The sequence below is a fragment of the Schistocerca americana genome, chromosome 1 (assembly GCF_021461395.2).
Source record: "Schistocerca americana isolate TAMUIC-IGC-003095 chromosome 1, iqSchAmer2.1, whole genome shotgun sequence".
Taxonomy (NCBI): Eukaryota; Metazoa; Arthropoda; class Insecta; order Orthoptera; family Acrididae; genus Schistocerca; species Schistocerca americana.
Genome location: NC_060119.1, coordinates 1,178,995,724 through 1,179,008,539, shown reverse-complemented (window position 1 = coordinate 1,179,008,539; position 12,816 = coordinate 1,178,995,724). Strand labels below are relative to the sequence as shown.

The 12,816-nt window shown below is 38.7% G+C and overlaps 1 protein-coding gene across 8 annotated transcripts in view; it reads right to left on the bottom strand.

Moving 5' to 3' along the window:
* The window catches only part of LOC124619670, a 170,083-nt gene that overhangs the window by 47,130 nt on the left and 110,137 nt on the right, over window positions 1-12,816 (bottom strand). The gene's annotated exons all lie outside the window — the stretch shown is intronic.

Below are 12,816 nucleotides of genomic sequence, written 5' to 3'. Positions count from 1 at the left end.
GAGGCTTGCATATGTACTAGATACGGAAAAAGAGTCACTGGTAAATAACAGTAAACCAACCTCAAACAGTACTAATTCAGGTATATATATATAAAATAGAGGGAAACATTCCACGTGGGAAAAATATATCTAAAAACAAAGATGATGTGACTTACCAAACGAAAGCGCTGGCACGTCGATAGACACACAAACAAACACAAATATACACACAAAATTCTAGCTTTCGCAACCAACGGTTGCTTCGTCAGGAAAGAGGGAAGGAGAGGGAAAGACGAAAGGATGTGGGTTTTAAAGGAGAGGGTAAGGAGTCATTCCAATCCTGGGAGCGGAAAGACTTACCTTAGGGGGAAAAAAGGACGGGTATACACTCGCACACACACACACACACACATCCATCCACACATATATACAGACACAAGCTGCTTGTGTGTGTGTGTGTGTGTGTGTGTGTGTGTGTGTGTGTGCGCGCGCGTGCGCGAGAGAGAGAGAGAGAGAGAGAGAGAGAGAGAGAGAGAGAGAGAGAGAGAGAGAGAGTGTATACCCATCCTTTTTTCCCCCTAAGGTAAGTCTTTCCACTCCCGGGATTGGAATGACTCCTTACCCTCTCCTTTAAAACCCACATCCTTTCGTCTTTCCCTCTCCTTCCCTCTTTCCTGACAAAGCAACCGTTGGTTGCGAAAGCTACAATTTTGTGTGTATATTTGTGTTTGTTTGTGTGTCTATCGACGTGCCAGCGCTTTCGTTTGGTAAGTCACATCATCTTTGTTTATTTCCTTATATACAAATATTCCGCACGTCCAGGGCCTCGCTGCGATGGAGCACATCCTTTCACGCCAATCACCTGCCACCCTACCTAAAACCTCTTTCCTCATTACGTCAGCCAGCTTCATCCTGACCCACAACTTCTTCACTTTTGAAGGCCAGACATACCAACAATTAAAGGGAACAGTCATGGGTACCAGGATGGCCCCCTCGTACGCCAACCTATTCATGGGTCGCTTAGAGGAAGCCTTCTTGGTTACCCAGGTCTGCCAACCCAAAGTTTGGTACAGATTTATTGATGACATCTTCATGATCTGGACTCACAGTGAAGAAGAACTCCAGAATTTCCTCTCCAACCTCAACTCCTTTGGTTCCATCAGATTCACCTGGTCCTACTCCAAATCCCATGCCACTTTCCTTGACGTTGACCTCCATCTGTCCAATGGCCAGCTTCACAGGTCCGTCCACATCAAACCCACCAACAAGCAACAGTACCTCCATTAAGACAGCTGCCACCCATTCCACATCAAACGGTCCCTTCCCTACAGCCTAGGTCTTCGTGGCAAACGAATCTACTCCAGTCCGGAATCCCTGAACCATTACACTAACAACCTGAAAACAGCTTTCACATCCCGCAACTACCCTCCCGACCTGGTACAGAAGCAAATAACCAGAGCCACTTCCTCATCCCCTCAAACCCAGAACCTCTCACAGAAGAACCACAAAAGTGCCCCACTTGTGACAGGATACTTTCCGGGACTGGATCAGACTCTGGATGTGGCTCTCCAGCAGGGATACGACTTCCTCACATCCTGCCCTGAAATGAGATCCATCCTTCATGAAATCCTCCCCACTCCACCTAGAGTGTCTTTCCGCCGTCCACCTAACCTTCGTAACCTCTTAGTTCATCCCTATGAAATCCCCAAACCACCTTCCTTACCCTCTGGCTCCTACCCTTGTAACCGCCCCCGGTGTAAAACCTGTCCAATGCACCCTCCCACCACCATCTACTCCAGTCCTGTAACCCGGAAGGTGTACACGATCAAAGGCAGAGCCACGTGTGAAAGCACCCACGTGATTTACCAACTGACCTGCCTACACTGTGAAGCTTTCTATGTGGGAATGACCAGCAACAAACTGTCCATTCGCATGAATGGACACAGGCAGACAGTGTTTGTTGGTAATGAGGATCACCCTGTGGCTAAACATGCCTTGGTGCACGGCCAGCACATCTTGGCACAGTGTTACACCGTCCGGGTTATCTGGATACTTCCCACTCACACCAACCTGTCAGAACTCCGGAGATGGGAACTTGCCCTTCAGTATATCCTCTCTTCTCGTTATCCGCCAGGCCTCAACCTCCGCTAATTTCAAGTTGCCGCCGCTCATACCTCACCTGTCTTTCAACAATGTCTTTGCCTCTGTACTTCCGCCTCGACTGACATCTCTGCCCAAACTCTTTGCCTTTACAAATGTCTGCTTGTGTCTGTGTATGTGCGGATGTGTGTGTGTGTGTGTGTGTGTGTGTGTGTGTGTGTGAGAGTGTATACCTGTCCTTTTTTCCCCCTAAGGTAAGTCTTTCCCCTCCCGGGATTGGAATGACTCCTTACCCTCTCCCTTAAAACCCACATCCTTTCATCTTTCCCTCTCCTTCCCTCTTTCCTGACGAAGCAACCGTCGGTTGCGAAAGCTTGAATTTTGTGTGTATGTATGTGTTTGTTTGTGTTTCTATTGACCTGCCAGCACTTTCGTATGGTAAGTCTATATATATATAATAGAAGGAAACATTCCACGTGGGAAAAAATATATCTAAAAACAAAGATGATGTGACTTACCAAACGAAAGCGCTGGTACGTAGATAGACACACAAACAAACACAAACATACACACAAAATTCTAGCTTTCGCAACCAACGGTTGCCTCGTCAGGAAAGAGGGAAGGAGAGGGAAAGACGAAAGGATTTGGGTTTTAGGGGAGAGGGTAAGGAGTCATTCCAATCCCCGGAGCGGAAAGACTTACCTTAGGGGGAAAAAAGGACTGGTATACACTCGCACGCACACACATATCCATCCACACATGATATATATATATATATATTCAAAGAAGTGACAATAAAGCAAACTAATGAAAGAGAAAATTTTTCAACTATTTACTGCAAGACATAAGACATATTATCAAAAGGGTTTCCAGGTTGCTATGACAAAGTGTTAGTAATTGCAGAAAACTAAACAGTTAAAGTTTCTTGCTTTCTGGTCCAATCGAACAGCTGATTAGCTAAGAATTTGAAGATAGTGACAGGACACTAATAGTAGTTGAAATAGTGGTGAGGGGAGTGAGTGAAGTATTAAATAGTTATGAAGAAGAAGTAAGTATATGCATTTATTTATAATGATGATGAAAATATGTTGAGTAAAAAAAATTAATGAGATATGTAAAGACAGTGATGATAAGAAAGTGTTCGGAAATGTGGGAGTTGGAAGGGAAGAATGTTATGCTATGTATTACTTAACTGTTACTCAAAATAAATTTGGTGATCAAGGCTACAGTTTTTCTAATGATGGAATTAATGAGGATTTGTTGCATGAAGAAGACATGGAGGTAAGTAACAGTGAAGTATACCATCCTGTGATTTTGGCTAATGTTCAACACTTGTTAAATGTTTACTAGACAGTGGACGTGAACGAAATGGAATTTGCCAAATGTTTGGCGAGTTGTTTAAAGACAAAGAAGGGGTAGTAATAATGCAAGTTTCAGGAATTAGAATTATGGGTGCTGTTGGGAAGGTGGCCAAAAGTTGTAGCATGTCAGCAACTGGAATTTAAATTTTTAGTGAAACCTGATCTGGACATAGGTGTCACTTCAGGTACAGATTTTTTGTATAAATGGAATACAAAATATTCATCTTTTGTAGTCCTCCCATCCTCATTGTGTATAATATTACGGTATGTTGATAATTTTTACTTTTGGACCCTCTACTTACAAATGAATGAAACACAAGTTTAGTTGTTGTAGGCATTTTCACCTTTATTCTTTGCGAGATATCTTCAGTGACAGCTTTCATGGCTGTTGTCCCACAAGTGTTTTTGTTCCAGTTTCAGCACTCTTCTTCTTCTTATGATTGCCATTTGGAACTTTTTATTTTCAGAGTTCTCAGAACTAGGAACTGAACACATGTTCAGTTTCTCGTGCTGTGAAGTCTGCAAAACAAAGTTCCAAATGGCAATTATATGAAGAAGAACAGCGCTGAAAATGGAACAAAAACACAACATGTAGAAAAACATCCACAAAATCTGCCTATATAGATGTCTTGCAAAGAATAAAGGTGAAACGATTATGGTTTCTTGCTGGAAAATTTAGTTTGGTATATAATGGAAACTTGTATGAAAGTACTTTTCTAGTAAAATGGATAAAGAAAGAAATTATGAGTTAGAGTTTCCATTGAGATATTTAGCTACTGGAAGTGGCATAGATAAATCAGAGAACGACTAAGTAGTATTAAAAATAAAAGAGGAAACTGAAAATATTGACATTGTAACAACTAACCAAATGAATGATCTGGAGAAAGATGTAGTGCAAAATAGTAAATCAATTTCAGATAAAGCTGGCCTAGTGGAAGATTTTGAATGCAAATTTAAATTTAAAGAACATGGGCCTTTTTTAATTAAGCCCTACACCATTTTTTTAAAAGAAAAAAAGTCATAAGGATGGAAATAGAGAAAACCCTGGGTTGGGAAATAATTGAAAGGTCAGACAATAGGTACAAAAATCTATTGATAGTAGTTGAAAAAAATGTGGGTGTTAATGAGTTGTTTTGGATGTTAGGAAGTTAAGTGAAATAATAATGAGGGAAAGTTACAGACCAGCTAACACTGATGAATTCCTGGAAAAATTCCATGGCTCTAAATTCCCCATACTTTTGATAAAACTTGTGGTTACTGGAATATTAGTTTGGCTAAAGAATCTTGGCATTATACAGCCTTATCACATGAAGATAAGTATCATCAACATCATGTGGTGCCCTTTGGTCTAAATTTATGTTTCGGTATTCATTGGAGCAATTTATAAAATTTTGGGTAATGAAATACTTAGTGAAGTGACTGTTTAAGTAAACAACACTCTGATTTTTAGTTCTGATTGGTTTGAATGCTGTACAATTTTGGATGGGGTATTTAAACCTATTTACAAAGGGGATATGAATTCAACTTAAGTAAGTCTGAATTTGTCAAGAAATAAATTTAATTTTTAGGACAAATAATTAATAAAATTTAATTAAATTAATTTATTTATTTGTGTTCCGTAGATCCAGTATGCAAGAGAATTGCATGCATGTTGAATGAATCATGATTATACATGAGGACAGTAACCTACTTTTAGATGCTGATAGGTAAAAATTGCAATATGTGTAAAGGAACAAAATATGTTAACAGTTACAAGCTTAGGCACATCCTAAAGCAAAACAGAGGTATAAAACAATACAATAATAAATTACAATTAATCTATATTAAGTTATAACTTTTCTGGAAGTGAAGAACATTGTTATTCTGACATACGTCATCATGTTCAGTTACTAAGTGGTAACAGCAAATATTACAAGTCAATGTGCCATATGTGACTTACACTATAGAATTGTTTATGTCAAAGAATTCATCAAGAGAATAAAAAAAGTGTTCCGGAAGATGTTCTTTTCATTTACTTTTAAATTGTGGTGTTACACCAGTAAGATTTTTTATGTCCCTATGATGTGCAATAAACACCTTTTTGCTTGAGTAATGTATACCTTTTTGTACTAGGTCCAAGTTTTTCCCATCCACATGCAAGTTGTGTTTTGACCTTGTGCCATTGTCATGATAGTCACTGCCCGTTTTGTGCATGGGTAGGTTCTTAACTAAAAAGGAGATATGGGATAGGATATACTGCGAGGTCACTGTTAATATTCTGTGTGTTTTAAAAAGATTTCTGCATGAACGATTTCTACTCACTCCACTTATAATTCGGAGTGACAAATACTTAATTTTCCATTGGTTGATTTCCCCAAAACATTATGCCATATGGCAACAATGAATGAAAATAGCCAAAATAAGCAGCCTTAACAGGGTCAGTACTTGCAATCGCTGCTATTATACGTAGAGCATAAGCTGCTGAACTAAGTATTTTTCTCAAATGCAGAATATGGCACAACCAATTTAATTTATTATCAATGTGGAGGCCGAAAAATTTAGAAGAATATACTTGATGTATATTTTGAATAATTACAGCTTAGACTTATGTCCTCATGCACTTTCTGACACCCATCCAAATGAATGTACTGTTTTTTAAGTCAGACCATTGCAGGTGAAATATTTATAAAGATCACTGAACACGAAGTGGCAGATGTTGTAATGTCACTGTCAGGCGTTTTTCAACTAAAAGACGTGTATTTTCTGCAAAGAGAGTAAATTTGATAGTAGCTTTCGTACGGTGTGGAAGGTCATTAATAAGAATAAGAAAGTGCAAGGGGCCCAGCACAGAACCCTGCAGCACACCTGTACATACTGTTCCCCAACCACATGAGGCTATTGTGCCATCTCCACGATTAAGCGATACCCTCTGCTTTCTATAAATTAGGTATGATTGAAGCCAAATTCCCACTGTGCCACTTAAACCATAATAGACACCTTCTGAAAGGAGGATTTCATGGTTCACACAATCGAAGACCTAGGCTAACTCACAAAATATACCAACTCAAGCTAATCTATTGTTCAGTGCTTCTAAAACCTTATTGGTAAATGAAAATATAGCATCATCAATTGACAATGGCTAAGAGCAGTGCTCCACAATTCTCTTACATACAAGTTTCTCAAGAATTTTGGAGAAACTTGTTGAAAGGGAAATTGGGCAGTAGTTAGAAGCATCAGTTTTATTTCCTTTCTTGAATAATGGTTTCACACCTGAATACTTTATTCTGTTTGGGACGATATCTTGTTGAAAGGATTCATTAAACATTTGGCAAAGAATTACACAAATGGCATTATGAGAATGTTTAAGTACTTTAGAGGAAATATTGTCAAAGCCAGATGAATTTTTGGTTTGCATTTTAGTGATGATCCTTTTCACCTCACTGACAGTAACTGGGGCTATATGCATTTGACTTATTTTGCACAATCCAGATTCTTTCAAAACACGAAGTAACCGAGCACTTACAACTAGTTTTTTTTGGAGGCTGTTAGAAAGTCAAGCCCAGGACAACTCAAAGCTAGTGCAGATTTTCCAGCACCTAAAAGCAAAAAACAACTAAAAACCATCTTCGATTTATTTGGACACTATCAAAAATATGTGACAGACCAATCCTTTTATCATCCTTGTTTAAGTAATTTATTAAAGAAAAATGTCGTATGGAATTGTCCATCTGGATGTGGAGAAGTTTTTCAAAATTTAAAGGAGGAGTTAGTAAATTTTTATACCAACCAGACTTTTTTTTTTTACCTCTTTGTATGCACACTGACTCAAGTATTTATGGTTTGAGGGTTGAAACATTTAAATTAATAGACTAAATATGGGATAGATCACAAAATAATGGTGTTTGCCAGCAGGACTTCACTTGCTCATGAGAAAAATTACATTTCTGAATTGGAAGCTTTGACATTTTTTTTATACCAAAACTTTGAAGGATATCTACTGGGTTACAAGACAACAGTCTACACAGATCGCAAAGCCTAGCAATTTCTGCAACAGCACAGATTCAAGCATCCTACGTTGACCAGGTGGGGCATTATACACTGCTGGAAAAAAATGCAACACCCTCAAGGACAAGGTTGTTTCTTTCAACATGTTAGGTGACAGGTAGTTTATTATTATATGAATATATCTCAAATTCAGACCAAATTAAACACGTGTCCCATTAAAGGGTGTCCAAACCATCACATAAATACACAGTATACCCCTATCTGGCAGCAACGCAAGTGTTTATATTCGCATGCAAATGATCTTAAAGGTGTTGAATGGCATCCTGCAATAGACTGTCTCAAGCATTTTGTGTCTTTTGTTGCAATTTGGCAATAGTTGCTGCATGCCCTGGCAAATGATTAAGTTCCCACTTTATCATGTCCCGTACATGTTCAATCGACGAGAGCTCTGGTGGCCAGGGCATTGTGTCACAGCAGCAGTATGTGGACTTACTTTATCCTGGAGAAACACCAGATGTGACCGTGAGTTGTAGCTGATGGTTCTTGGTAACATGAAGCCTGGGGATGGGACCTTTTTGTCACGGACAAGTGCACTCTGGGACAAGCAGTTCAAAAGGTCGACATCATACACTTGTATGGCAATCACGTACCAAAAGAACCTTCTCTCATCACTGAGGACAACAGAGTGCCATTTCACTCTCCAGTCAACTCTTCCGCGACATGACAGTAGCCATGCTGGGCGGAGTCATGGAGTCAGTAGTAGCCTGGCCAGAGGCTCAAATCACCTACATTCCCAATGGTCCTTGATCACAGCAGATGCAACATATGCCCAGATTTCATCCCTGGTTGATGTTCAGTTAACTATTGCTAGTCACACAACGCATCTGTACTATGTGGACATCCAGAACCTGGTCTCCAGGTGTGGGAATGTTCCACAGACCACTGTCGACAGCAGCAACACACCACCTGTACATTGTCACCAACATTGATATGCCCATCCAGCATGCTGCAGGCCCACAATATGACCCCACTCAAACGACTGAGGTTGTTCAACAGAAGTACATAGCAATCAGTGGGACATGGTTGCAACCTAACAATGTTCACCTCTAAACTCACCACAGTTACTGCCTGCAGAATCAAACCAGAGTGTGCACAGACAGCCTCCTGAGCACCATCTAATCGCCGATGACTGTGACAATGGAATTGCTAACACTATGACCTCTCGGTGTTACATTAGATTAGCTTAGATTCAGTTTTCCATAGGTCCAAAAAAATGAGATCATTCTTGTGGGTGTGGAACAAGTCAGAAAGTATTACATAAAAAACATACAACTTTTGCATATAATACTTACTAGCCTATCATTGTCAGAATGAAACACTGTTGTGCATTATTAATAATTTTATCATACACAAAATACCTAATCTTGACTGTTGTGACCAAGTGCTGTCAAAACTGAAATCTAACAGACATTTTTACTTAAGCTGGCCTAACGGGCTATGTTAAGATATTCATCTATATAGTAGAAGGAGTTGCCTGTCAAAAACTCTTTCAAACTCTGTTTAAACCATGCTTTATCTGAAACCAAGTATTTAATGGTTGCTGGCAATTTATTGAAAATGTGTGTTCCTGAATATTGGACCCCTTTGGACCAAAGTAAGTGATTTTTGGTCTTTATGTAGATTGTTCTTATTCCTAGTATTGATACTATGTATTGAGCTATTGGTTGGAAATAGAGATATATTACTTGCAACAAAATTCATTAAGGAATAAATATACTGAGAAGCATTTGTTAGAATACGAAGTTCCTTGAACAAGTTTCTGCATGATGTTCATGAGTTTACACCACAATTGCTTCTTATTACATGCTTTTGTACACTAGAAACTTTTGCTCAGTTTGATGAGTTACCCCAGAATATGACCCTGTATGACATAATAGAATGAGAGTAAGCAAAGTATGCAAGTTTTTTTTTACATTTATATCTCCTGCACTGACATCATTCTCACTGCAAATACAGACTTGTTTAGGCACTTAGGCAATTCTGTGGTATGCCCTTCCCAACTGAATTTATTATCAAGTTGTAATCCCAGAAATTTAACACTGTCAACCTCTTCGATCTGCATGTCTTCATATGTTATACACATTCTGGAAGGAAATCTCTTACACGATCTGAACTGCATGTAGTGGGTCTTTTCAAAGTTTAATGACAGTGAATTAGCTTTAAACCATTTATTAATGTCAGTGAAAATTTGATTAGCAGCTATTTCTAAATCTGTACTTGACTTGCTACTTATTGCGATGTTTGTATGATCTGCAAACAAAACAGACTTGGCATATTGCAATGTAACAGATTGTAATGGTACTTGAATTACGCAACCATTACGGCACCTCACCTGAACCTCCCGATACCAGTAATATTCTACTGTATTTCTGTTAACTATTTAACATATTTCTGAGACAACATTCAGATTTGATTTCACTTTTGATACATCGATATGTTTATATTGAAATGATATTATTCTTATGTGTATTCTTTCTTTTGTCACTAAGATCTTTGACGTACTTGTAACTCTGATTTTTGGGCGCATAAGCGATAGTTAGTTAGTTGTTAACTTGTTAGAGAGTCGGACCTTGAGAAAGTCAAGTCTTGGACGTCATGCTGGAAAGACGCTTGACGTAGTCAGCTTATAAAATGTGAACTTTAACAGTGACTGTGAGGAAGATGTTTTCAAGTATGTTTTGTATTGTGAAGTGATGTTTTGTGTTTACGTGATATTGCAATTAAAAGGAAGTGTAACTTAAATTCGGAGTGCTGATTATTTTTTTACATCACCATGGTCCAGCAAAAGTGTAATCTTCAAGGATGGTTTGTGAAGCCCATCTACAAAACTTTTGAATATAGCGGAATAAAACCTAGGCCTCTTTGCATCCAAGCTTGGAATTATAATCACCTAGATTTTCAATGATTGAGCCTTGATAATACGAGACCAGCGTGGGAAACACAAAAAGATGAGTGCCTAGTTTTTTCATTATTACATGAAACGACTATTAACTGCGCTCTAATGACACCTGCCACATAATATGACTGATGTTGCCCGAAAATGCAGTATTTAGCAGTGTGAGCAACACCACAATCGTTATTAAAATTTTGACATTTGTTGTGGTAGGGTTGTTAGAAGATGAGAGGTAATTAATGTCCACAAAAAAATGCAATGGACCCAAGATGGAACCTTGAGGAACACCATATCGTTGATGAAGAAACAATACCGCGTAACTGACAAATTGCTGATTTTTCATTTTTAAGTCAGATGATGTCGTTGGCCGTACGCACATCTGCTCTTAACGCCATAATGCCGAATTTTTAATTATTTACCATGAAAAAATTATCTAAAACAATACCGCGTATGTGGCACAGCAAATAAATAGATGGCAATACCGCAGAACTATAGAGAATTAAATACCGAGTGTCTACAATCTACGGGTACTGTAAACAATACCACGTAAATACAAAAGTGCACGCAGCCACAGCACATTGTTACTGCCTTATTATGTATTTAACAGAGCTTGAAAGTGGTTCCATGCTTGTAGCTTCATTCGTGATAATGGACAGCAATATAGATGACGATCTTCTTACTGAAGAGGAAATTGTTTCTCAGCTGAAATCAGTTTATGAAAGCGGAGAATTGTTCCTGAGATTGACTGACAGTGGTAAGAAAATTGTTTTATTATTCACCATTGAACGTTAGTAGCACTGCAAGTGTCTTATTGTGAAATAAATCAGAACACCCCCACTTCACTCGTTCTGTGCTTTAGTCATTTCTGCCAAAGATTTCTAGACTGTCCAATTTCTTGTAGGATCTTCAATAAATGCAGAACAAACAACAGGCAAGAAAAGTCTTAATGCTTTAGTTACATTTACCGAAGAAGAATTATTTCGTACATGGAGTTCTCGGTTACTGCTCCTGCAACATTTAAATGCACAGGTAAATATTCTTCGGATTATTGTTAATAGTATTACTGATGGCATCATTCTCATAAATACATGAATTTGAGCTTCATCTTTGTCTGCTGCGATTAGTTTATAAATATTTTTCCATCTAGAAACTTCAGTGGCAGTATCCAACAATGCTGAAAATGAAACCACAGTCACAGTTTCCACTAGAGACAACAGTACTTCACACTCATTGCCATGCGATGGTGCTCATTGATTGCCAAACATTCTGGATAAATTATCAGAAGATCACGGGAGCAATTATGATGCTGACAGTGAAGGCCAAGAATTTTATGGTGACGTAAGCAGTGGCAGGAAAAGGAAGTCTAAACCACATCCTGAAGATTGGAAGAAAAATGCCAATAAAATTTTGAGAATGCATGGACAGGCATGTATTGAATACAAAAGAAGTTGAACTGATAAAATCACTCATGATACTCCAAGAGTGGCACAAAAATTAAGTTCAACATGTACTTGAAGATGTGCCAGAAATCTGTTCAAAGGAAGTGTCATCAGTTTTCTGCTGATGATAGGTACATTTTGGCAAACGATGTCATGGGATCAGAGGAAGGTTTACGTTATCAACCTTGTGGATGTAATTCCAACCAAAGTCCAGGGAAAAACACTGGCGGATCCAGGAGAAAAGGGACACTCATTTATCATTTGAAAAATGAGATGGGGAAACATATAGTATGCAAAAAGATGTTTCTAAATACTCTTGGGATTAAAGAATGGACTGTCCGATATTGGTTGGGTAATTCCACACATGGGATGAGTCCTGATACAGAATTTTTACGACCTCGAATCGAACAGACAAAGAAGAAAGATGAGAGAACCTTCATGAAAGAATTCCTGGACACTCTTCCAAAACTTACGTCACATTACTGCAGGAAATCCTCCTCAAAGTTGTACCTTGAGCCTATTCTACAATCCAAACAACAGCTCTATGGACTCTATGTGGAAAAATGCCATGCGGAGAAGGTTTCACCATTAAGTCGGGCTACGTTTAACTTGATTTCAGAGGATGGTAATATTAGCTTATTTTCCGCCAAGGAAGGCCAGTGCGACTTATGTTGATGTTACAGGCTTGGTAACTTGAGTGAAGACATGTGGAAGCAACACACAGAGCGGAAAGAGCAGGCAAGGATGTAAAAAGATGCTGACAAGAAAGGAGCCCAGCAGAAGCTCTGCTCAGTGTTCACCATGGACTTACAGGCCGTCAAAGCAACTCCATTTTTAAGTGCAAGTGCAGTATATTATAAAACAAAGTTAGCTGTTCATAACTTTACAGTGTATAATATAGAAAGTCATAATGCAGTATGTTACTGGTTCGATGAAACGCAAGGTGATTTGGTTGCATCATGTTTTGCCTCATGCATCGTCAACACCCTATCCAGAATGA